Source organism: Erythrolamprus reginae, chromosome 4 (assembly GCF_031021105.1).
Source record: "Erythrolamprus reginae isolate rEryReg1 chromosome 4, rEryReg1.hap1, whole genome shotgun sequence".
NCBI classification, from domain to species: Eukaryota; Metazoa; Chordata; class Lepidosauria; order Squamata; family Dipsadidae; genus Erythrolamprus; species Erythrolamprus reginae.
Window position 1 is genome coordinate 135,937,602 of NC_091953.1, and position 26,131 is coordinate 135,963,732.

General features: G+C 43.7%; 3 long non-coding RNA genes across 3 annotated transcripts; all 3 read left to right on the forward strand.

Annotated features, from left to right (window-relative positions):
- Positions 1-6,387: 6,387 nt before the first annotated feature.
- LOC139166998 (uncharacterized) lies at positions 6,388-11,118 on the forward strand. The gene is made up of 6 exons (XR_011559067.1): positions 6,388-7,500; positions 7,700-8,349; positions 8,595-9,012; positions 9,256-9,924; positions 10,117-10,756; positions 10,951-11,118. It is a non-coding gene; the product is annotated as an uncharacterized lncRNA (long non-coding RNA).
- Positions 11,119-11,227: 109 nt separating this feature from the next.
- On the forward strand, positions 11,228-18,905 carry LOC139166997 (uncharacterized). Its single transcript, XR_011559066.1, has 6 exons — positions 11,228-14,920; positions 15,120-15,769; positions 16,018-16,435; positions 16,703-17,370; positions 17,563-18,202; positions 18,397-18,905. It is a non-coding gene; the product is annotated as an uncharacterized lncRNA (long non-coding RNA).
- A 2,218-nt stretch (positions 18,906-21,123) lies between these two features.
- On the forward strand, positions 21,124-25,262 carry LOC139167000 (uncharacterized). Its single transcript, XR_011559068.1, has 3 exons — positions 21,124-23,686; positions 23,886-24,664; positions 24,919-25,262. It is a non-coding gene; the product is annotated as an uncharacterized lncRNA (long non-coding RNA).
- Positions 25,263-26,131: the final 869 nt, after the last annotated feature.

Genomic DNA, 26,131 nt, shown 5'->3' on the forward strand with positions numbered 1-26,131 from the left:
CTCAATGGTCTATGTTAATGCTAGGTGTGGCCATTGGTTGATTACCGATTTGATAGATTTTTGCCTGGCATAATTTAGCCCTGGCGGTGGTTCTTAGAACCAGAAAGGAAAAAGTTACAGGAAAAGGTAACTTCAATGGCCCTTTTTAATTCTAAGTGGCCGTTGATTGATTACAGATTTTATAGATTTCTGCCTGGCATAATTTAGCCCTGGCAAGGGTTCTTAGAACCAGAAAGGAAACCCTGGCATGACTCAGGAAGAAAGGAAAGTGATAGAGGAAGAAAGAAGAAAGAAGTGATGAAGAAGATGTCTGCAGCTCAAACCCGTTTAGCCTTTGACCTATTTTGCCTGGCATAATTTAGCCCTGGCTGTGGTTCTTAGAACCAGAAAGGAAAAAGTTATAGGAAAAGGTAACTTCAATGGCCCTTCTTAATTCTCAGTGGCCAGTGATTGATTACAGATTTTATAGATTTCTGCCTGGCATAATTTAGCCCTGGTGGTGGTTCTTAGAACCAGAAAGGAAAAAGTTACAGGAAAAGGTAACTTCAATGGCCCTTCTTAATTCTAAGTGGCCGTTGATTGATTACAGATTTTATAGATTTTTGCCTGGCATAATTTAGCCCTGGCTGTGGTTTTTAGAACCAGAAAGGAAAAAGTTACAGGAAAAGGTAACTTCAATGGCCCTTCTTAATTCTAAGTGGCCGTTGATTGATTACAGATTTTATAGATTTCTGCCTGGCATAATTTAGCCCTGGCAAGGGTTCTTAGAACCAGAAAGGAAACCCTGGCATGACTCAGGAAGAAAGGAAAGTGATAGAGGAAGAAAGAAGAAAGAAGTGATGAAGAAGATGTCTGTAGCTCAAACCCGTTTAGCCTTTGGCTTTGATGTGGCCTTCGACTTAGCGAGGTAAGTTCGGTTGTGACTTGTCTTCTCCAAGATTTTGGGATAATGGAGGGAGGTGGATGGTCTTTCACTACATCACAGTCTGTTCTTCCTAGGTAAGTAAGGGTTAGGGTTAGGTTTGAGGTAATAATAATCACAATTTTTTTTTATTATTATTATTATTATTATTATTAATTTTATTATTACAGTGGACAGGAATTGAAATAATGATTTGTTGTTTTATCTCAAAGGGACATATGGCAGCATCGTAGAAGAAAGAAGATTCATTTCCCTTCCTGCAGCATGATAAACTCAATGGTCTATGTTAATGCTAGGTGTGGCCATTGGTTGATTACAGATTTGATAGATTTTTGCCTGGCATAATTTACCCCTGGCTGTGGTTCTTATAACCAGAAAGGAAAAAGTTACAGGAAAAGGTAACTTCAATGGCCCTTCTTAATTCTCAGTGGCCAGTGATTGATTACAGATTTTATAGATTTCTGCCTGGCATAATTTAGCCCTGGCGGTGGTTCTTAGAACCAGAAAGGAAACCGTGGCATGACTCAGGAAGAAAGGAAAGTGAAAGAAGAAGAAAGAAGAGATCAAGAAGATATCTGCAGCTCAAGCCCTGTTAGCCTTTGGATGTGATGTGGCCTTTGACTTAGCGAGGTAACTTCGGTTGTGACTTGTCTTCTCCAAGATTTTGGGATAATGGAGGGAGGTGGATGGTCTTTCACTGCTTGGTAGTCTGTTCTTCCTAGGTAAGTAAGGGTTAGGTTTAGGTTTGAGGTAATAATAATCACAATGATTTACTATTATTATTATTATTACAGTGGACAGGAATTGAAATAATGATTTGTTGTTTTATCTCAAAGGCACATATGGCAGCATCGTACAAGAAAAGAAGATTCATTTCCCTTCCTGCAGCATGATAAACTCAATGGTCTATGTTAATGCTAGGTGTGGCCATTGATTGATTACAGATTTGATAGATTTCTGCCTGGCATAATTCGGCCATGGTGATGGTTCTTAGAACCAGAAAGAAAACTTCACTGGCCCTTTTTAATGCTATGTGTGGCCAGTAATTGATAATAGATTTTAAACCTATTTTGCCTGGCATAATTTAGCCCTGGCTGTGGTTCTTATAACCAGAAAGGAAAAAGTTATAGGAAAAGATAACTTCAATGGCCCTTCTTAATTCTAAGTGGCTGTTGATTGATTACAGATTTTATAGATTTCTGCCTGGCATAATTTAGCCCTGGTGGTGGTTCTTAGAACCAGAAAGGAAAAAGTTACAGGAAAAGGTAACTTCAATGGCCCTTCTTAATTCTCAGTGGCCAGTGATTGATTACAGGTTTTATAGATTTCTGCCTGGCATAATTTAGCCCTGGCGGTGATTCTTAGAACCAGAAAGGAAAAAGTTACAGGAAAAGGTAACTTCAATGGCCCTTCTTAATTCTCAGTGGCCAGTGATTGATTACAGATTTTATAGATTTCTGCCTGGCATAATTTAGCCCTGGCGGTGGTTCTTAGAACCAGAAAGGAAACCCTGGCATGATTCAGGAAGAAATGAAAGTGAAAGAAGAAGATAGAAGTGATCAAGAAGATATCTGCAGCTCAAGCCCTGTTAGCCTTTCGATGTGATGTGGCTTTTGACTTAGCGAGGTAACTTCTGTTGTGACTTGTCTTCTCCAAGATTTTGGGATAATGGAGGGAGGTGGATGGTCTTTCACTACTTGATAGTCTGTTCTTCCTAGGCAGATAAGGGTTAGGTTTAGGTTTGAGGTAATAATAATCACAATGGGTTATTATTATTATTATTATTATTATTATTATTATTATTATTATTATTATTATTATTATTACTACTACTGCTACTACAGTGGACAGGAATTGAAATAATGATTTGTTGTTTTATCTCAAAGGCACATATGGCAGCATCGTAGAAGAAAAGAAGATTCATTTCCCTTCCTGCAGCATGATAAACTCAATGGTCTATGTTAATGCTAGGTGTGGCCATTGATTGATTACAGATTTGATAGATTTCTGCCTGGCATAATTCGGCCATGGTGATGGTTCTTAGAACCAGAAAGAAAACTTCAGTGGCCCTTTTTAATGCTATGTGTGGCCAGTAATTGATAATCGATTTTAAACCTATTTTGCCTGGCATAATTTAGCCCTGGCTGTGGTTCTTAGAACCAGAAAGGAAAAAGTTACAGGAAAAGGTAACTTCAATGGCCCTTCTTAATTCTAAGTGGCCGTTGACTGATTACAGATTTTATAGATTTCTGCCTGGCATAATTTAGCCCTGGCTGTGGTTCTTAGAACCAGAAAGGAAACCCTGGCATGACTCAGGAAGAAAGGAAAGTGAAAGAAGAAGAAAGAAGAGATCAAGAAAATGTCAGCAGCTCAAACCCTGCTAGCTTTTGGCTGTGATGTGGCCTTCTACACTGTAAGTTTGGTTGTGACTTGTCGTCTTCAAAGTTTTGGGATAATGGAGGGAGGTGGATAGTCTTTCACTTCTTGATGGTCCCTTCTTCCTCGGTAAGTAAGGATAACACAGTGGTTTGTGTAATCACAGTGGTTTGTGCATTCTTAGTATGGCAATTGAAGTAATGTTGGGTTGGGGTTTTTTTAATGTCCAAGGGACACAGTACAGCAACTTAGAAGACAGAAGATTCATTCGTCAGCCTGCAATGCTGAGAGTGAAAATGGAAGAAGGAATGGAACCCAAGAATGATACTTCAAGTAAATAGAAGGTGAACTGTATAAGAATTTCTGAAACTGTAAGTCTCTTCCACACACACATCATACCAGACATCATGTACATTTCAATATTTAATATCATAAGATTTTAATGCTGTGGCTGTTGATCGATAGTAGGGTTTCTAGTTTTCTTGCCTGCGTAGTTTTACCCATTGTGGTGTTTTTTTAAAAGCAGAAATCAAAGGTCAGTTACCCTTTTTAAATGTGTGTGTTTCATGATTAATATAAGATTTCATATTTTTCTTACCTCCTTACTTTTAGACCTGGCAATGGTCCTTAAAACTAGGAAGAATGCCTCTGTCTCCTTTTAATGCTAGATGTGGGCAGTGGTTATTTAACTAGTAATTGTTTATTTATTTATTAGATTTCTATGCCGCCCTTCTCTGAAGACTCGGGGCAGCTTACAGCACATAAAAAACAGTAAATTGCAATAGCATTAATCCAATTAAATTATAAATTAAATTATAAATTAAATTAGTACTCTGTTATGGTGTAATGTTAGCCATAGCTGTGGATGTTAAAATTTGATAGTGTCCCAAAAGCATTTCATACCAACACAGAATGGAAATGATAGGGCTGACCCATTGGTATAGGTTTTTCCAGTCCCTGAGCCCACCACCCTCTGTGAGACTCACACTGGAAGTCTCTCTGGAGCTCCACTGGGTGAACCTTCCAGTCCCTGAGCGGGCACCGAGGGCGAGTCACACTGGAGGAGTCAGAGCACTCAAAGAGAAGGCTCTCCCAGTCCCTGAGCGTCCTTAAATGACTCCCAAACTGGAAGGGAATCCTTTTGGGTCACCTCCCACATGGCCAGGGATGACCATTAGCAGTGCAGTCTGTGAAACAAGTGAGTCAAAAGAGATGCGCTACCCCTGATTCCATCTGTGCTCAAAATGAGGGTGGAAAGGCCGCAGCGCCTCCTGGTGGAGGAAGTCGTCCAGTCCCTGAGTGGGCAGTTGAGGGTGAATCACACTGGAAGGGTCCAGAACGCTCAGAGTGAAGGCTCTCCCAGTCCCTGAGGATCCCCAGAGAGTCTCAAACTGGAAGGGAATCCTTTTGGGTCACCCTCCACATGGCCAGTGATGACCGCTCGCAGTGCAGTCTGTGAAACAAGTGAGTCAAAAGAGATGTGCTACCCCTGATTCCATCTGTGCTCAAAATGAGGGTGGAAAGGCCACAATGCCTCCTGGTGGAGGAAGTCGTCCAGTCCCTGAGTGGGCAGTTGAGGGTGAATCACACTGGAGGAGTCTGGTGAGCTCAGAGTGAAGGCTCTCCCAGTCCCTGAGGATCCCTAAGTGACTCTCAAACTGGACATTTCAGGCCTGAGCACAGATGAGTTGATGGGGGCATTTCTCTGGGGAAAGGCTGCATAGTTTCTGAGGCCATTGTGACTGACACCAGGCACCCACACATGATGGTGGAAATGCCACAGCGCCTCCAATTTCAGAAGGTCTTCCAGTCCCTGAGCGGGCGGTGTGGGTGAATCACACTGGAAGGGTCCAGAGCGCTCAGAGACGAGGCTCTCCCAGTCCCTGAGGATCCCCAGAGAGTCTCAAACTGGAAGGGAATCCTTTTGGATCACCTCCCGCATGGGCAGTGATGACCGTTTGCAGTGCAGTCTGTGAGTCGAAGGAGATGCGCTACTCCTGATTCCATCTGTGCTCAAAATGATGGTGGAAAGGCCACGGTGCCTCCTGGTGGGAGGAGGTCTTCCAGTCCCTGAGCGGGCGGTGAGGGTGAATCACACTGGAAGGGCCCAGAGCGCCCAGATCGAAGGCTCTCCCAGTCCCTGAGGATCCCCAAAGAGTCTCAAACTGGAATCCTTTTGGCTCACCAGTCCTCCTGCCTACATTGATGCGTGAGCACAGATGAGTTGATGGGGGCGCTTCTCAGGGAGAAGGCTGCACTGTTTCCAAGGCCATCCATGTTCATAACAGACATCCATGCATCATGGTGGAAAGGCCACGGTGCCTCCTGGTGGGAGGAAGTCGTCCAGTCCCTGAGTGGGCAGTTGAGGGTGAATCACACTGGAAGGGTCCAGAACGCTCAGAGTGAAGGCTCTCCCAGTCCCTGAGGATCCCCAAAGAGTCTCAAACTGGAAGGGAATCCTTTTGGGTCACCCTCCACATGGCCAGTGATGACCGTTCGCAGTGCAGTCTGTGAAACAAGTGAGTCAAAAGAGATGTGCTACCCCTGATTCCATCTGTGCTCAAAATGAGGGTGGAAAGGCCACAATGCCTCCTGGTGGAGGAAGTCGTCCAGTCCCTGAGTGGGCAGTTGAGGGTGAATCACACTGGAGGAGTCTGGTGAGCTCAGAGTGAAGGCTCTCCCAATCCCTGAGGATCCCTAAGTGACTCTCAAACTGGACATTTCAGGCCTGAGCACAGATGAGTTGATGGGGGCATTTCTCTGGGGAAAGGCTGCATAGTTTCTGAGGCCATTGTGACTGACACCAGGCACCCACACATGATGGTGGAAATGCCACAGCGCCTCCAAATTCAGAAGGTCTTCCAGTCCCTGAGCGGGCGGTGTGGGTGAATCACACTGGAAGGGCCCAGAGCGCCCAGATCGAAGGCTCTCCCAGTCCCTGAGGATCCCCAGAGAGTCTCAAACTGGAATCCTTTTGGCTCACCAGTCCTCCTGCCTACATTGATGCGTGAGCGCAGATGAGTTGATGGGGGTGTTTCTCAGGGAGAAGGCTGCACTGTTTCCAAGGCTATTGTGACTCACACCAGACATCCACGCCTTCTGGTGGAGGAGGTTTTTCAGTTCCTGAGTAGATCCTCTGTAAGACTCACACTGGATGTCTCTCTGGAGTTCCACTGGGTGACCTTTCCAGTCCCTGAGCATGTGGTGAGGGCGAATCACACTGGAGGAGTCCAGAGCGCCCAGAGAGAAGGCTCTCCCAGTCCCTGAGGGTCCCCACTAAGCCTCAAACTGGAATGGAATCCTTTTGGCTCACCAGCCCTCCTTCCCCTTCTTAGGAATAACGTTAGTAGCAGCCAGATGTTACAGTAGAACCAAAAGTAAATCTGGTGACGCACTTTAATACGAGCCATTGCCATTTCAATAAATTAATATCTCCACTTTTGCTAGGGTGAGACGTTAGGTCCTCGAAATAGAAAGTCAATACGTGCCATCCTTTTTCATTCGAGATGTGGCCATTGAAATCCCGAGTAGATTTCTTGCCTGGGTCAATTTAGGCACGATGTTGGTTCTTAGAACCAGAAAACAATGGGCCCTTTTAATGTTAAGTGTGCCGGTGATTTATAATAGACTTTATAGTTTTCTGCTTGGCGTAAATTTATCCATGGCAATTGTTCTTAGAACCAGGGGGGGAAAAAGCCTCAACAGCTCTTTTTAATGTTAGGGGTGGCCAGTGATAGATAAAAAGTAGTGATAGATAAATAGTTTCTAGTTTTCCCCCTTCGAATAATTTTAGCCTGGGCTGTTGTTGAAAATATATGTTACGTTTCTGACTGGTAAAAATGTTAATCATGACACACACTAGGTATCACTCACCTCAAGAATTTTGATTTGTCACACACATTTGTCATCTTTTTATACCTGGAATATTTCTAAATGGCATTCAGGCTTGGTAATAACCTGACATGTATTTTTTGAAATACTGCTGAGTTTTACTCTTAATTTACTATTGTTAAGTTGTTGTAATGCTAATGATAGACAAGATATTTAGCCCTGGCAAGGGTTTTTAGAACCAGAAAGGAAACCCTGGCATGACTCAGGAAGAAAGGAAAGTGAAAGTGAAAGAAGAAAGAAGTGATGAAGAAGATGTCTGCAGCTCAAGCACTGTTAGCCTTTGGCTGTGATGTGGCCTTCGACTTAGCGAGGTAACTTCGGTTGTGACTTGTCTTCTCCAAGATTTTGGGATAATGGAGGGAGGTGGATGGTCTTTCACTACTTGATAGTCTGTTCTTCCTAGGTAAGTAAGGGTTAGGATTAGGGTTGAGGTAATAGCAAATCACAATGGATTAATATTATTACAGTGGACAGGAATTGAAATAAAGTTTTTGTTGTTTTATCTCAAAGGCACATACGGCAGCATCGTAGAAGAAAGAAGATTCATTTCCCTTCCTACAGCATGATAAACTCAATGGTCTATGTTAATACTAGGTGTGGCCATTGGTTGATTACAGATTTGATAGATTTTTGCCTGGTATAATTTAGCCCTGGCAAGGGTTCTTAGAACCAGAAAGAAAACGTCAAAGGCCCTTCTTAATGCTTAGTGTGGCTGTTGATTGATTATTGATGGTATAGATTTCTGCCTGGCATAATTCAGCCATGGTGATGGTTCTTAGAACCAGAATGAAAACTTCAGTGGCCTTTTTTAATGTTATGTGTGGCCAGTAATTGATAACAGATTTTGTACTTATTTTGCCTGGCATAATTTAGCCCTGGCGGTGGTTCTTAGAACCGGAAAGGAAAAAGTTACAGGAAAAGGTAACTTCAATGGCCCTTCTTAATTCTAAGTGGCCGTTGATTGATTACAGATTTTATAGATTTCTGCCTGGCATAATTTAGCCCTGGCAAGGGTTCTTAGAACCAGAAAGGAAACCCTGGCATGACTCAGGAAGAAAGGAAAGTGATAGAGGAAGAAAGAAGAAAGAAGTGATGAAGAAGATGTCTGCAGCTCAAACCCATTTAGCCTTTGGCTTTGATGTGGCCTTCGACTTAGCGAGGTAAGTTCGGTTGTGACTTGTCTTCTCCAAGATTTTGGGATAATGGAGGGAGGTGGATTGTCTTTCACTACATCACAGTCTGTTCTTCCTAGGTAAGTAAGGGTTAAGTTTAGGTTTGAGGTAATAATAATCACAATTTTTTATTATTATTATTATTATTATTATTATTATTATTATTATTATTATTATTATTATTATTACAGTGGACAGGAATTGAAATAATGATTTGTTGTTTTATCTCAAAGGGACATATGGCAGCATCGTAGAAGAAAGAAGATTCATTTCCCTTCCTGCAGCATGATAAACTCAATGGTCTATGTTAATGCTAGGTGTGGCCATTGGCTGATTACCGATTTGATAGATTTTTGCCTGGCATAATTTAGCCCTGGCTGTGGTTCTTATAACCAGAAAGGAAAAAGTTACAGGAAAAGGTAACTTCAATGGCCCTTCTTAATTCTCAGTGGCCGTTGATTGATTACAGATTTTATAGATTTCTGCCTGGCATAATTTAGCCCTGGCGGTGGTTCTTAGAACCAGAAAGGAAACCCTGGCATGACTCAGGAAGAAATGAAAGTGAAAGAAGAAGAAAGAAGTGATGAAGAAGATGTCTGCAGCTCAAGCCCTGTTAGCCTTTGGATGTGATGTGGGCTTCGACTTAGCGAGGTAACTTCGGTTGTGACTTGTCTTCTCCAAGATTTTGGGATAATGGAGGGAGGTGGATGGTCTTTCACTACTTGATAGTCTGTTCTTCCTAGGCAGATAAGGGTTAGGTTTAGGTTTGAGGTAATAATAATCACAATGGGTTGTTATTATTATGATTATTATTATTATTACTACTACTACTACTACTACTACTACTACAGTGGACAGGAATTGAAATAATGTTTTTGTTGTTTTATCTCAAAGGCACATATGGCAGCATCGTAGAAGAAAAGAAGATTCATTTCCCTTCCTGCAGCATGATAAACTCAATGGTCTATATTAATGCTAGGTGTGGCCATTGATTGATTACAGATTTGATAGATTTCTGCCTGGCATAATTCGGCCATGGTGATGGTTCTTAGAACCAGAAAGAAAACTTCAGTGGCCCTTTTTAATGCTATGTGTGGCCAGTAATTGATAATAGATTTTAAACCTATTTTGCCTGGCATAATTTAGCCCTGGCTGTGGTTCTTAGAACCAGAAAGGAAAAAGTTACAGGAAAAGGTAACTTCAATGGCCCTTCTTAATTCTCAGTGGCCAGTGATTGATTACAGATTTTATAGATTTCTGCCTGGCATAATTTAGCCCTGGCTGTGGTTCTTAGAACCAGAAAGGAAAAAGTTACAGGAAAAGGTAACTTCAATGGCCCTTCTTAATTCTAAGTGGCTGTTGATTGATTACAGATTTTATAGATTTCTTGCCTGGCATAATTTAGCCCTGGCGGTGGTTCTTAGAACCAGAAAGGAAACCCTGGCATGATTCAGGAAGAAATGAAAGTGAAAGAAGAAGAAAGAAGAAAGAAGTGATGAAGAAGATGTCTGCAGCTCAAGCCCTGTTAGCCTTTGGATGTGATGTGGGCTTCGACTTAGCGAGGTAACTTCGGTTGTGACTTGTCTTCTCCAAGATTTTGGGATAATGGAGGGAGGTGGATGGTCTTTCACTACTTGATAGTCTGTTCTCCCTAGGTAAGTAAGGGTTAGGATTAGGGTTGAGGTAATAGGAATCCCAGTGGATTGTGGTTTGTTAGGGCAGCAGTTGAAACAATGTTTTTGTTTTATCTCAAAGGCACATATGGCAGCATCGTAGAAGAAAGAAGATTCATTTCCCTTCCTGCAGCATGATAAACTCAATGGTCTATGTTAATGCTAGGTGTGGCCATTGGTTGATTACAGATTTGATGGATTTCTGCCTGGCATAATTTAGCCCTGGCATGGGTTCTTAGAACCAGAAAGAAAACTTCAATGGCCCTTCTTAATGCTAAGTGTGGCTGTTGATTGATTATAGATTGTATAGATTTCTGCCTGGCATAATTCGGCCATGGTGATGGTTCTTAGAACCAGAAAGAAAACTTCACTGGCCCTTTTAAATGCTATTTGTGGCCAGTAATTGATAATAGATTTTTTATACTTATTTTGCCTGGCATAATTTAGCCCTGGCTGTGGTTCTTATAACCAGAAAGGAAAATATAATAGGAAAAGGTAACTTCAATGGCCCTTCTTAATTCTCAGTGGACCTTGATTGATTACAGATTTTATAGATTTCTGCCTGGCATAATTTAGCCCTGGCTGTGGTTCTTAGAACCAGAAAGGAAACCCTGGCATGACTCAGGAAGAAAGGAAAGTGAAAGAAGAAGAAAGAAGAGATCAAGAAAATGTCAGCAGCTCAAACCCTGCTAGCTTTTGGCTGTGATGTGGCCTTCTACACTGTAAGTTTGGTTGTGACTTGTCGTCTTCAAAGTTTTGGGATAATGGAGGGAGGTGGATAGTCTTTCACTTCTTGATGGTCCCTTCTTCCTCGGTAAGTAAGGATAACACAGTGGTTTGTGTAATCACAGTGGTTTGTGCATTCTTAGTATGGCAATTGAAGTAATGTTGGGTTGGGGTTTTTTTAATGTCCAAGGGACACAGTACAGCAACTTAGAAGACAGAAGATTCATTCGTCAGCCTGCAATGCTGAGAGTGAAAATGGAAGAAGGAATGGAACCCAAGAATGATACTTCAAGTAAATAGAAGGTGAACTGTATAAGAATTTCTGAAACTGTAAGTCCCTTCCACACACACATCATACCAGACATCATGTACATTTCAATATTTAATATCGTAAGATTTTAATGCTGTGGCTGTTGATCGATAGTAGGGTTTCTAGTTTTCTTGCCTGCGTAGTTTTACCCATTGTGGTGTTTTTTTAAAAGCAGAAATCAAAGGTCAGTTACCCTTTTTAAATGTGTGTGTTTCATGATTAATATAAGATTTCATATTTTTCTTACCTCCTTACTTTTAGACCTGGCAATGGTCCTTAAAACTAGGAAGAATGCCTCTGTCTCCTTTTAATGCTAGATGTGGGCAGTGGTTATTTAACTAGTAATTGTTTATTTATTTATTAGATTTCTATGCCGCCCTTCTCTGAAGACTCGGGGCAGCTTACAGCACATAAAAAACAGTAAATTGCAATAGCATTAATCCAATTAAATTATAAATTAAATTATAAATTAAATTAGTACTCTGTTATGGTGTAATGTTAGCCATAGCTGTGGATGTTAAAATTTGATAGTGTCCCAAAAGCATTTCATACCAACACAGAATGGAAATGATAGGGCTGACCCATTGGTATAGGTTTTTCCAGTCCCTGAGCCCACCACCCTCTGTGAGACTCACACTGGAAGTCTCTCTGGAGCTCCACTGGGTGAACCTTCCAGTCCCTGAGCGGGCACCGAGGGCGAGTCACACTGGAGGAGTCAGAGCACTCAAAGAGAAGGCTCTCCCAGTCCCTGAGCGTCCTTAAATGACTCCCAAACTGGAAGGGAATCCTTTTGGGTCACCTCCCACATGGCCAGGGATGACCATTAGCAGTGCAGTCTGTGAAACAAGTGAGTCAAAAGAGATGCGCTACCCCTGATTCCATCTGTGCTCAAAATGAGGGTGGAAAGGCCGCAGCGCCTCCTGGTGGAGGAAGTCGTCCAGTCCCTGAGTGGGCAGTTGAGGGTGAATCACACTGGAAGGGTCCAGAACGCTCAGAGTGAAGGCTCTCCCAGTCCCTGAGGATCCCCAGAGAGTCTCAAACTGGAAGGGAATCCTTTTGGGTCACCCTCCACATGGCCAGTGATGACCGTTCGCAGTGCAGTCTGTGAAACAAGTGAGTCAAAAGAGATGTGCTACCCCTGATTCCATCTGTGCTCAAAATGAGGGTGGAAAGGCCACAATGCCTCCTGGTGGAGGAAGTCGTCCAGTCCCTGAGTGGCCAGTTGAGGGTGAATCACACTGGAGGAGTCTGGTGAGCTCAGAGTGAAGGCTCTCCCAGTCCCTGAGGATCCCTAAGTGACTCTCAAACTGGACATTTCAGGCCTGAGCACAGATGAGTTGATGGGGGCATTTCTCTGGGGAAAGGCTGCATAGTTTCTGAGGCCATTGTGACTGACACCAGGCACCCACACATGATGGTGGAAATGCCACAGCGCCTCCAATTTCAGAAGGTCTTCCAGTCACTGAGCGGGCGGTGTGGGTGAATCACACTGGAAGGGTCCAGAGCGCTCAGAGACGAGGCTCTCCCAGTCCCTGAGGATCCCCAGAGAGTCTCAAACTGGAAGGGAATCCTTTTGGATCACCTCCCGCATGGGCAGTGATGACCGTTTGCAGTGCAGTCTGTGAGTCGAAGGAGATGCGCTACTCCTGATTCCATCTGTGCTCAAAATGATGGTGGAAAGGCCACGGTGCCTCCTGGTGGGAGGAGGTCTTCCAGTCCCTGAGCGGGCGGTGAGGGTGAATCACACTGGAAGGGCCCAGAGCGCCCAGATCGAAGGCTCTCCCAGTCCCTGAGGATCCCCAAAGAGTCTCAAACTGGAATCCTTTTGGCTCACCAGTCCTCCTGCCTACATTGATGCGTGAGCACAGATGAGTTGATGGGGGCGCTTCTCAGGGAGAAGGCTGCACTGTTTCCAAGGCCATCCATGTTCATAACAGACATCCATGCATCATGGTGGAAAGGCCACGGTGCCTCCTGGTGGAGGAAGTCGTCCAGTCCCTGAGTGGGCAGTTGAGGGTGAATCACACTGGAAGGGTCCAGAACGCTCAGAGTGAAGGCTCTCCCAGTCCCTGAGGATCCCCAAAGAGTCTCAAACTGGAAGGGAATCCTTTTGGGTCACCCTCCACATGGCCAGTGATGACCGTTCGCAGTGCAGTCTGTGAAACAAGTGAGTCAAAAGAGATGTGCTACCCCTGATTCCATCTGTGCTCAAAATGAGGGTGGAAAGGCCACAATGCCTCCTGGTGGAGGAAGTCGTCCAGTCCCTGAGTGGGCAATTGAGGGTGAATCACACTGGAGGAGTCTGGTGAGCTCAGAGTGAAGGCTCTCCCAGTCCCTGAGGATCCCTAAGTGACTCTCAAACTGGACATTTCAGGCCTGAGCACAGATGAGTTGATGGGGGCATTTCTCTGGGGAAAGGCTGCATAGTTTCTGAGGCCATTGTGACTGACACCAGGCACCCACACATGATGGTGGAAATGCCACAGCGCCTCCAATTTCAGAAGGTCTTCCAGTCCCTGAGCGGGCGGTGTGGGTGAATCACACTGGAAGGGCCCAGAGCGCCCAGATCGAAGGCTCTCCCAGTCCCTGAGGATCCCCAGAGAGTCTCAAACTGGAGTCCTTTTGGCTCACCAGTCCTCCTGCCTACATTGATGCGTGAGCGCAGATGAGTTGATGGGGGTGTTTCTCAGGGAGAAGGCTGCACTGTTTCCAAGGCTATTGTGACTCACACCAGACATCCACGCCTTCTGGTGGAGGAGGTTTTTCAGTTCCTGAGTAGATCCTCTGTAAGACTCACACTGGATGTCTCTCTGGAGTTCCACTGGGTGACCTTTCCAGTCCCTGAGCATGTGGTGAGGGCGAATCACACTGGAGGAGTCCAGAGCGCCCAGAGAGAAGGCTCTCCCAGTCCCTGAGGGTCCCCACTAAGCCTCAAACTGGAATGGAATCCTTTTGGCTCACCAGCCCTCCTTCCCCTCCTTAGGAATAACGTTAGTAGCAGCCAGATGTTACAGTAGAACCAAAAGTAAATCTGGTGACGCACTTTAATACGAGCCATTGCCATTTCAATAAATTAATATCTCCACTTTTGCTAGGGTGAGACGTTAGGTCCTCGAAATAGAAAGTCAATACGTGCCATCCTTTTTCATTCGAGATGTGGCCATTGAAATCCCGAGTAGATTTCTTGCCTGGGTCAATTTAGGCACGATGTTGGTTCTTAGAACCAGAAAACAATGGGCCCTTTTAATGTTAAGTGTGCCGGTGATTTATAATAGACTTTATAGTTTTCTGCTTGGCGTAAATTTATCCATGGCAATTGTTCTTAGAACCAGGGGGAAAAAAAGCCTCAACAGCTCTTTTTAATGTTAGGGGTGGCCAGTGATAGATAAAAAGTAGTGATAGATAAATAGTTTCTAGTTTTCCCCCTTCGAATAATTTTAGCCTGGGCTGTTGTTGAAAATATATGTTACGTTTCTGACTGGTAAAAATGTTAATCATGACACACACTAGGTATCACTCACCTCAAGAATTTTGATTTGTCACACACATTTGTCATCTTTTTATACCTGGAATATTTCTAAATGGCATTCAGGCTTGGTAATAACCTGACATGTATTTTTTGAAATACTGCTGAGTTTTACTCTTAATTTACTATTGTTAAGTTGTTGTAATGCTAATGATAGACAAGATATTTAGCCCTGGCAAGGGTTTTTAGAACCAGAAAGGAAACCCTGGCATGACTCAGGAAGAAAGGAAAGTGAAAGTGAAAGAAGAAAGAAGTGATGAAGAAGATGTCTGCAGCTCAAGCACTGTTAGCCTTTGGCTGTGATGTGGCCTTCGACTTAGCGAGGTAACTTCGGTTGTGACTTGTCTTCTCCAAGATTTTGGGATAATGGAGGGAGGTGGATGGTCTTTCACTACTTGATAGTCTGTTCTTCCTAGGTAAGTAAGGGTTAGGATTAGGGTTGAGGTAATAGCAAATCACAATGGATTAATATTATTACAGTGGACAGGAATTGAAATAAAGTTTTTGTTGTTTTATCTCAAAGGCACATACGGCAGCATCGTAGAAGAAAGAAGATTCATTTCCCTTCCTACAGCATGATAAACTCAATGGTCTATGTTAATACTAGGTGTGGCCATTGGTTGATTACAGATTTGATAGATTTTTGCCTGGTATAATTTAGCCCTGGCAAGGGTTCTTAGAACCAGAAAGAAAACGTCAAAGGCCCTTCTTAATGCTTAGTGTGGCTGTTGATTGATTATTGATGGTATAGATTTCTGCCTGGCATAATTCAGCCATGGTGATGGTTCTTAGAACCAGAATGAAAACTTCAGTGGCCTTTTTTAATGTTATGTGTGGCCAGTAATTGATAACAGATTTTGTACTTATTTTGCCTGGCATAATTTAGCCCTGGCGGTGGTTCTTAGAACCGGAAAGGAAAAAGTTACAGGAAAAGGTAACTTCAATGGCCCTTCTTAATTCTAAGTGGCCGTTGATTGATTACAGATTTTATAGATTTCTGCCTGGCATAATTTAGCCCTGGCAAGGGTTCTTAGAACCAGAAAGGAAACCCTGGCATGACTCAGGAAGAAAGGAAAGTGATAGAGGAAGAAAGAAGAAAGAAGTGATGAAGAAGATGTCTGCAGCTCAAACCCATTTAGCCTTTGGCTTTGATGTGGCCTTCGACTTAGCGAGGTAAGTTCGGTTGTGACTTGTCTTCTCCAAGATTTTGGGATAATGGAGGGAGGTGGATTGTCTTTCACTACATCACAGTCTGTTCTTCCTAGGTAAGTAAGGGTTAAGTTTAGGTTTGAGGTAATAATAATCACAATTTTTTATTATTATTATTATTATTATTATTATTATTATTATTATTATTATTATTATTATTATTATTACAGTGGACAGGAATTGAAATAATGATTTGTTGTTTTATCTCAAAGGGACATATGGCAGCATCGTAGAAGAAAGAAGATTCATTTCCCTTCCTGCAGCATGATAAACTCAATGGTCTATGTTAATGCTAGGTGTGGCCATTGGCTGATTACCGATTTGATAGATTTTTGCCTGGCATAATTTAGCCCTGGCGGTGGTTCTTAGAACCAGAAAGGAAAAAGTTACAGGAAAAGGTAACTTCAATGGCCCTTCTTAATTCTCAGTGGCCGTTGATTGATTACAGATTTTATAGATTTCTGCCTGGCATAATTTAGCCCTGGCGGTGGTTCTTAGAACCAGAAAGGAAACCCTGGCATGACTCAGGAAGAAATGAAAGTGAAAGAAGAAGAAAGAAGTGATGAAGAAGATGTCTGCAGCTCAAGCCCTGTTAGCCTTTGGATGTGATGTGGGCTTCGACTTAGCGAGGTAACTTCGGTTGTGACTTGTCTTCTCCAAGATTTTGGGATAATGGAGGGAGGTGGATGGTCTTTCACTACTTGATAGTCTGTTCTTCCTAGGCAGATAAGGGTTAGGTTTAGGTTTGAGGTAATAATAATCACAATGGGTTGTTATTATTATGATTATTATTATTATTATTACTACTACTACTACTACTACTACTACTACTACTACTACTACTACTACTACAGTGGACAGGAATTGAAATAATGTTTTTGTTGTTTTATCTCAAAGGCACATATGGCAGCATCGTAGAAGAAAAGAAGATTCATTTCCCTTCCTGCAGCATGATAAACTCAATGGTCTATATTAATGCTAGGTGTGGCCATTGATTGATTACAGATTTGATAGATTTCTGCCTGGCATAATTCGGCCATGGTGATGGTTCTTAGAACCAGAAAGAAAACTTCAGTGGCCCTTTTTAATGCTATGTGTGGCCAGTAATTGATAATAGATTTTAAACCTATTTTGCCTGGCATAATTTAGCCCTGGCTGTGGTTCTTAGAACCAGAAAGGAAAAAGTTACAGGAAAAGGTAACTTCAATGGCCCTTCTTAATTCTCAGTGGCCAGTGATTGATTACAGATTTTATAGATTTCTGCCTGGCATAATTTAGCCCTGGCTGTGGTTCTTAGAACCAGAAAGGAAAAAGTTACAGGAAAAGGTAACTTCAATGGCCCTTCTTAATTCTAAGTGGCTGTTGATTGATTACAGATTTTATAGATTTCTGCCTGGCATAATTTAGCCCTGGCGGTGGTTCTTAGAACCAGAAAGGAAACCCTGGCATGATTCAGGAAGAAATGAAAGTGAAAGAAGAAGAAAGAAGAAAGAAGTGATGAAGAAGATGTCTGCAGCTCAAGCCCTGTTAGCCTTTGGATGTGATGTGGGCTTCGACTTAGCGAGGTAACTTCGGTTGTGACTTGTCTTCTCCAAGATTTTGGGATAATGGAGGGAGGTGGATGGTCTTTCACTACTTGATAGTCTGTTCTCCCTAGGTAAGTAAGGGTTAGGATTAGGGTTGAGGTAATAGGAATCCCAGTGGATTGTGGTTTGTTAGGGCAGCAGTTGAAACAATGTTTTTGTTTTATCTCAAAGGCACATATGGCAGCATCGTAGAAGAAAGAAGATTCATTTCCCTTCCTGCAGCATGATAAACTCAATGGTCTATGTTAATGCTAGGTGTGGCCATTGGTTGATTACAGATTTGATGGATTTCTGCCTGGCATAATTTAGCCCTGGCATGGGTTCTTAGAACCAGAAAGAAAACTTCAACGGCCCTTCTTAATGCTAAGTGTGGCTGTTGATTGATTATAGATTGTATAGGTTTCTGCCTGGCATAATTCGGCCATGGTGATGGTTCTTAGAACCAGAAAGAAAACTTCACTGGCCCTTTTAAATGCTATTTGTGGCCAGTAATTGATAATAGATTTTTTATACTTATTTTGCCTGGCATAATTTAGCCCTGGCTGTGGTTCTTATAACCAGAAAGGAAAATATAATAGGAAAAGGTAACTTCAATGGCCCTTCTTAATTCTCAGTGGACCTTGATTGATTACAGATTTTATAGATTTCTGCCTGGCATAATTTAGCCCTGGCTGTGGTTCTTAGAACCAGAAAGGAAACCCTGGCATGACTCAGGAAGAAAGGAAAGTGAAAGAAGAAGAAAGAAGAGATCAAGAAAATGTCAGCAGCTCAAACCCTGCTAGCTTTTGGCTGTGATGTGGCCTTCTACACTGTAAGTTTGGTTGTGACTTGTCGTCTTCAAAGTTTTGGGATAATGGAGGGAGGTGGATAGTCTTTCACTTCTTGATGGTCCCTTCTTCCTCGGTAAGTAAGGATAACACAGTGGTTTGTCTAATCACAGTGGTTTGTGCATTCTTAGTATGGCAATTGAAGTAATGTTGGGTTGGGGTTTTTTTAATGTCCAAGGGACACAGTACAGCAACTTAGAAGACAGAAGATTCATTCGTCAGCCTGCAATGCTGAGAGTGAAAATGGAAGAAGGAATGGAACCCAAGAATGATACTTCAAGTAAATAGAAGGTGAACTGTATAAGAATTTCTGAAACTGTAAGTCCCTTCCACACACACATCATACCAGACATCATGTACATTTCAATATTTAATATCATAAGATTTTAATGCTGTGGCTGTTGATCGATAGTAGGGTTTCTAGTTTTCTTGCCTGCGTAGTTTTACCCATTGTGGTGTTTTTTTAAAAGCAGAAATCAAAGGTCAGTTACCCTTTTTAAATGTGTGTGTTTCATGATTAATATAAGATTTCATATTTTTCTTACCTCCTTACTTTTAGACCTGGCAATGGTCCTTAAAACTAGGAAGAATGCCTCTGTCTCCTTTTAATGCTAGATGTGGGCAGTGGTTATTTAACTAGTAATTGTTTATTTATTTATTAGATTTCTATGCCGCCCTTCTCTGAAGACTCGGGGCAGCTTACAGCACATAAAAAACAGTAAATTGCAATAGCATTAATCCAATTAAATTATAAATTAAATTATAAATTAAATTAGTACTCTGTTATGGTGTAATGTTAGCCATAGCTGTGGATGTTAAAATTTGATAGTGTCCCAAAAGCATTTCATACCAACACAGAATGGAAATGATAGGGCTGACCCATTGGTATAGGTTTTTCCAGTCCCTGAGCCCACCACCCTCTGTGAGACTCACACTGGAAGTCTCTCTGGAGCTCCACTGAGTGAACCTTCCAGTCCCTGAGCGGGCACCGAGGGCGAGTCACACTGGAGGAGTCAGAGCACTCAAAGAGAAGGCTCTCCCAGTCCCTGAGCGTCCTTAAATGACTCCCAAACTGGAAGGGAATCCTTTTGGGTCACCTCCCACATGGCCAGGGATGACCATTAGCAGTGCAGTCTGTGAAACAAGTGAGTCAAAAGAGATGCGCTACCCCTGATTCCATCTGTGCTCAAAATGAGGGTGGAAAGGCCGCAGCGCCTCCTGGTGGAGGAAGTCGTCCAGTCCCTGAGTGGGCAGTTGAGGGTGAATCACACTGGAAGGGTCCAGAACGCTCAGAGTGAAGGCTCTCCCAGTCCCTGAGGATCCCCAGAGAGTCTCAAACTGGAAGGGAATCCTTTTGGGTCACCCTCCACATGGCCAGTGATGACCGTTCGCAGTGCAGTCTGTGAAACAAGTGAGTCAAAAGAGATGTGCTACCCCTGATTCCATCTGTGCTCAAAATGAGGGTGGAAAGGCCACAATGCCTCCTGGTGGAGGAAGTCGTCCAGTCCCTGAGTGGCCAGTTGAGGGTGAATCACACTGGAGGAGTCTGGTGAGCTCAGAGTGAAGGCTCTCCCAGTCCCTGAGGATCCCTAAGTGACTCTCAAACTGGACATTTCAGGCCTGAGCACAGATGAGTTGATGGGGGCATTTCTCTGGGGAAAGGCTGCATAGTTTCTGAGGCCATTGTGACTGACACCAGGCACCCACACATGATGGTGGAAATGCCACAGCGCCTCCAATTTCAGAAGGTCTTCCAGTCCCTGAGCGGGCGGTGTGGGTGAATCACACTGGAAGGGTCCAGAGCGCTTAGAGACGAGGCTCTCCCAGTCCCTGAGGATCCCCAGAGAGTCTCAAACTGGAAGGGAATCCTTTTGGATCACCTCCCGCATGGGCAGTGATGACCGTTTGCAGTGCAGTCTGTGAGTCGAAGGAGATGCGCTACTCCTGATTCCATTTGTGCTCAAAATGATGGTGGAAAGGCCACGGTGCCTCCTGGTGGGAGGAGGTCTTCCAGTCCCTGAGCGGGCGGTGAGGGTGAATCACACTGGAAGGGCCCAGAGCGCCCAGATAGAAGGCTCTCCCAGTCCCTGAGGATCCCCAAAGAGTCTCAAACTGGAATCCTTTTGGCTCACCAGTCCTCCTGCCTACATTGATGCGTGAGCACAGATGAGTTGATGGGGGCGCTTCTCAGGGAGAAGGCTGCACTGTTTCCAAGGCCATCCATGTTCATAACAGACATCCATGCATCATGGTGGAAAGGCCACGGTGCCTCCTGGTGGAGGAAGTCGTCCAGTCCCTGAGTGGGCAGTTGAGGGTGAATCACACTGGAAGGGTCCAGAACGCTCAGAGTGAAGGCTCTCCCAGTCCCTGAGGATCCCCAGAGAGTCTCAAACTGGAAGGGAATCCTTTTGGGTCACCTCCCACATGGCCAGGGATGACCATTAGCAGTGCAGTCTGTGAAACAAGTGAGTCAAAAGAGATGCGCTACCCCTGATTCCATCTGTGCTCAAAATGAGGGTGGAAAGGCCGCAGCGCCTCCTGGTGGAGGAAGTCGTCCAGTCCCTGAGTGGGCAGTTGAGGGTGAATCACACTGGAAGGGTCCAGAACGCTCAGAGTGAAGGCTCTCCCAGTCCCTGAGGATCCCCAGAGAGTCTCAAACTGGAAGGGAATCCTTTTGGGTCACCCTCCACATGGCCAGTGATGACCGTTCGCAGTGCAGTCTGTGAAACAAGTGAGTCAAAAGAGATGTGCTACCCCTGATTCCATCTGTGCTCAAAATGAGGGTGGAAAGGCCACAATGCCTCCTGGTGGAGGAAGTCGTCCAGTCCCTGAGTGGCCAGTTGAGGGTGAATCACACTGGAGGAGTCTGGTGAGCTCAGAGTGAAGGCTCTCCCAGTCCCTGAGGATCCCTAAGTGACTCTCAAACTGGACATTTCAGGCCTGAGCACAGATGAGTTGATGGGGGCATTTCTCTGGGGAAAGGCTGCATAGTTTCTGAGGCCATTGTGACTGACACCAGGCACCCACACATGATGGTGGAAATGCCACAGCGCCTCCAATTTCAGAAGGTCTTCCAGTCCCTGAGCGGGCGGTGTGGGTGAATCACACTGGAAGGGTCCAGAGCGCTCAGAGACGAGGCTCTCCCAGTCCCTGAGGATCCCCAGAGAGTCTCAAACTGGAAGGGAATCCTTTTGGATCACCTCCCGCATGGGCAGTGATGACCGTTTGCAGTGCAGTCTGTGAGTCGAAGGAGATGCGCTACTCCTGATTCCATTTGTGCTCAAAATGATGGTGGAAAGGCCACGGTGCCTCCTGGTGGGAGGAGGTCTTCCAGTCCCTGAGCGGGCGGTGAGGGTGAATCACACTGGAAGGGCCCAGAGCGCCCAGATCAAAGGCTCTCCCAGTCCCTGAGGATCCCCAAAGAGTCTCAAACTGGAATCCTTTTGGCTCACCAGTCCTCCTGCCTACATTGATGCGTGAGCACAGATGAGTTGATGGGGGCGCTTCTCAGGGAGAAGGCTGCACTGTTTCCAAGGCCATCCATGTTCATAACAGACATCCATGCATCATGGTGGAAAGGCCACGGTGCCTCCTGGTGGAGGAAGTCGTCCAGTCCCTGAGTGGGCAGTTGAGGGTGAATCACACTGGAAGGGTCCAGAACGCTCAGAGTGAAGGCTCTCCCAGTCCCTGAGGATCCCCAAAGAGTCTCAAACTGGAAGGGAATCCTTTTGGGTCACCCTCCACATGGCCAGTGATGACCGTTCGCAGTGCAGTCTGTGAAACAAGTGAGTCAAAAGAGATGTGCTACCCCTGATTCCATCTGTGCTCAAAATGAGGGTGGAAAGGCCACAATGCCTCCTGGTGGAGGAAGTCGTCCAGTCCCTGAGTGGGCAGTTGAGGGTGAATCACACTGGAGGAGTCTGGTGAGCTCAGAGTGAAGGCTCTCCCAGTCCCTGAGGATCCCTAAGTGACTCTCAAACTGGACATTTCAGGCCTGAGCACAGATGAGTTGATGGGGGCATTTCTCTGGGGAAAGGCTGCATAGTTTCTGAGGCCATTGTGACTGACACCAGGCACCCACACATGATGGTGGAAATGCCACAGCGCCTCCAATTTCAGAAGGTCTTCCAGTCCCTGAGCGGGCGGTGTGGGTGAATCACACTGGAAGGGCCCAGAGCGCCCAGATCGAAGGCTCTCCCAGTCCCTGAGGATCCCCAGAGAGTCTCAAACTGGAATCCTTTTGGCTCACCAGTCCTCCTGCCTACATTGATGCGTGAGCGCAGATGAGTTGATGGGGGTGTTTCTCAGGGAGAAGGCTGCACTGTTTCCAAGGCTATTGTGACTCACACCAGACATCCACGCCTTCTGGTGGAGGAGGTTTTTCAGTTCCTGAGTAGATCCTCTGTAAGACTCACACTGGATGTCTCTCTGGAGTTCCACTGGGTGACCTTTCCAGTCCCTGAGCATGTGGTGAGGGCGAATCACACTGGAGGAGTCCAGAGCGCCCAGAGAGAAGGCTCTCCCAGTCCCTGAGGGTCCCCACTAAGCCTCAAACTGGAATGGAATCCTTTTGGCTCACCAGCCCTCCTTCCCCTCCTTAGGAATAACGTTAGTAGCAGCCAGATGTTACAGTAGAACCAAAAGTAAATCTGGTGACGCACTTTAATACGAGCCATTGCCATTTCAATAAATTAATATCTCCACTTTTGCTAGGGTGAGACGTTAGGTCCTCGAAATAGAAAGTCAATACGTGCCATCCTTTTTCATTCGAGATGTGGCCATTGAAATCCCGAGTAGATTTCTTGCCTGGGTCAATTTAGGCACGATGTTGGTTCTTAGAACCAGAAAACAATGGGCCCTTTTAATGTTAAGTGTGCCGGTGATTTATAATAGACTTTATAGTTTTCTGCTTGGCGTAAATTTATCCATGGCAATTGTTCTTAGAACCAGGGGGAAAAAAAGCCTCAACAGCTCTTTTTAATGTTAGGGGTGGCCAGTGATAGATAAAAAGTAGTGATAGATAAATAGTTTCTAGTTTTCCCCCTTCGAATAATTTTAGCCTGGGCTGTTGTTGAAAATATATGTTACGTTTCTGACTGGTAAAAATGTTAATCATGACACACACTAGGTATCACTCACCTCAAGAATTTTGATTTGTCACACACATTTGTCATCTTTTTATACCTGGAATATTTCTAAATGGCATTCAGGCTTGGTAATAACCTGACATGTATTTTTTGAAATACTGCTGAGTTTTACTCTTAATTTACTATTGTTAAGTTGTTGTAATGCTAATGATAGACAAGATATTTAGCCCTGGCAAGGGTTTTTAGAACCAGAAAGGAAACCCTGGCATGACTCAGGAAGAAAGGAAAGTGAAAGTGAAAGAAGAAAGAAGTGATGAAGAAGATGTCTGCAGCTCAAGCACTGTTAGCCTTTGGCTGTGATGTGGCCTTCGACTTAGCGAGGTAACTTCGGTTGTGACTTGTCTTCTCCAAGATTTTGGGATAATGGAGGGAGGTGGATGGTCTTTCACTACTTGATAGTCTGTTCTTCCTAGGTAAGTAAGGGTTAGGATTAGGGTTGAGGTAATAGCAAATCACAATGGATTAATATTATTACAGTGGACAGGAATTGAAATAAAGTTTTTGTTGTTTTATCTCAAAGGCACATACGGCAGCATCGTAGAAGAAAGAAGATTCATTTCCCTTCCTACAGCATGATAAACTCAATGGTCTATGTTAATACTAGGTGTGGCCATTGGTTGATTACAGATTTGATAGATTTTTGCCTGGTATAATTTAGCCCTGGCAAGGGTTCTTAGAACCAGAAAGAAAACGTCAAAGGCCCTTCTTAATGCTTAGTGTGGCTGTTGATTGATTATTGATGGTATAGATTTCTGCCTGGCATAATTCAGCCATGGTGATGGTTCTTAGAACCAGAATGAAAACTTCAGTGGCCTTTTTTAATGTTATGTGTGGCCAGTAATTGATAACAGATTTTGTACTTATTTTGCCTGGCATAATTTAGCCTTGGCAGTGGTTCTTAGAACCGGAAAGGAAAAAGTTACAGGAAAAGGTAACTTCAATGGCCCTTCTTAATTCTAAGTGGCTGTTGATTGATTACAGATTTTATAGATTTTTGCCTGGCATAATTTAGCCCTGGCTGTGGTTCTTATAACCAGAAAGGAAAAAGTTACAGGAAAAGGTAACTTCAATGGCCCTTCTTAATTCTAAGTGGCCGTTGATTGATTACAGATTTTATAGATTTCTGCCTGGCATAATTTAGCCCTGGCAAGGGTTCTTAGAACCAGAAAGGAAACCCTGGCATGACTCAGGAAGAAAGGAAAGTGATAGAGGAAGAAAGAAGAAAGAAGTGATGAAGAAGATGTCTGCAGCTCAAACCCATTTAGCCTTTGGCTTTGATGTGGCCTTCGACTTAGCGAGGTAAGTTCGGTTGTGACTTGTCTTCTCCAAGATTTTGGGATAATGGAGGGAGGTGGATTGTCTTTCACTACATCACAGTCTGTTCTTCCTAGGTAAGTAAGGGTTAAGTTTAGGTTTGAGGTAATAATAATCACAATTTTTTATTATTATTATTATTATTATTATTATTATTATTATTATTATTATTATTATTATTATTATTATTATTACAGTGGACAGGAATTGAAATAATGATTTGTTGTTTTATCTCAAAGGGACATATGGCAGCATCGTAGAAGAAAGAAGATTCATTTCCCTTCCTGCAGCATGATAAACTCAATGGTCTATGTTAATGCTAGGTGTGGCCATTGGCTGATTACCGATTTGATAGATTTTTGCCTGGCATAATTTAGCCCTGGCGGTGGTTCTTAGAACCAGAAAGGAAAAAGTTACAGGAAAAGGTAACTTCAATGGCCCTTCTTAATTCTCAGTGGCCGTTGATTGATTACAGATTTTATAGATTTCTGCCTGGCATAATTTAGCCCTGGCGGTGGTTCTTAGAACCAGAAAGGAAACCCTGGCATGACTCAGGAAGAAATGAAAGTGAAAGAAGAAGAAAGAAGTGATGAAGAAGATGTCTGCAGCTCAAGCCCTGTTAGCCTTTGGATGTGATGTGGGCTTCGACTTAGCGAGGTAACTTCGGTTGTGACTTGTCTTCTCCAAGATTTTGGGATAATGGAGGGAGGTGGATGGTCTTTCACTACTTGATAGTCTGTTCTTCCTAGGCAGATAAGGGTTAGGTTTAGGTTTGAGGTAATAATAATCACAATGGGTTGTTATTATTATGATTATTATTATTATTATTACTACTACTACTACTACTACTACTACAGTGGACAGGAATTGAAATAATGTTTTTGTTGTTTTATCTCAAAGGCACATATGGCAGCATCGTAGAAGAAAAGAAGATTCATTTCCCTTCCTGCAGCATGATAAACTCAATGGTCTATATTAATGCTAGGTGTGGCCATTGATTGATTACAGATTTGATAGATTTCTGCCTGGCATAATTCGGCCATGGTGATGGTTCTTAGAACCAGAAAGAAAACTTCAGTGGCCCTTTTTAATGCTATGTGTGGCCAGTAATTGATAATAGATTTTAAACCTATTTTGCCTGGCATAATTTAGCCCTGGCTGTGGTTCTTATAACCAGAAAGGAAAAAGTTACAGGAAAAGGTAACTTCAATGGCCCTTCTTAATTCTCAGTGGCCAGTGATTGATTACAGATTTTATAGATTTCTGCCTGGCATAATTTAGCCCTGGCTGTGGTTCTTATAACCAGAAAGGAAAAAGTTACAGGAAAAGGTAACTTCAATGGCCCTTCTTAATTCTAAGTGGCTGTTGATTGATTACAGATTTTATAGATTTCTGCCTGGCATAATTTAGCCCTGGCGGTGGTTCTTAGAACCAGAAAGGAAACCCTGGCAT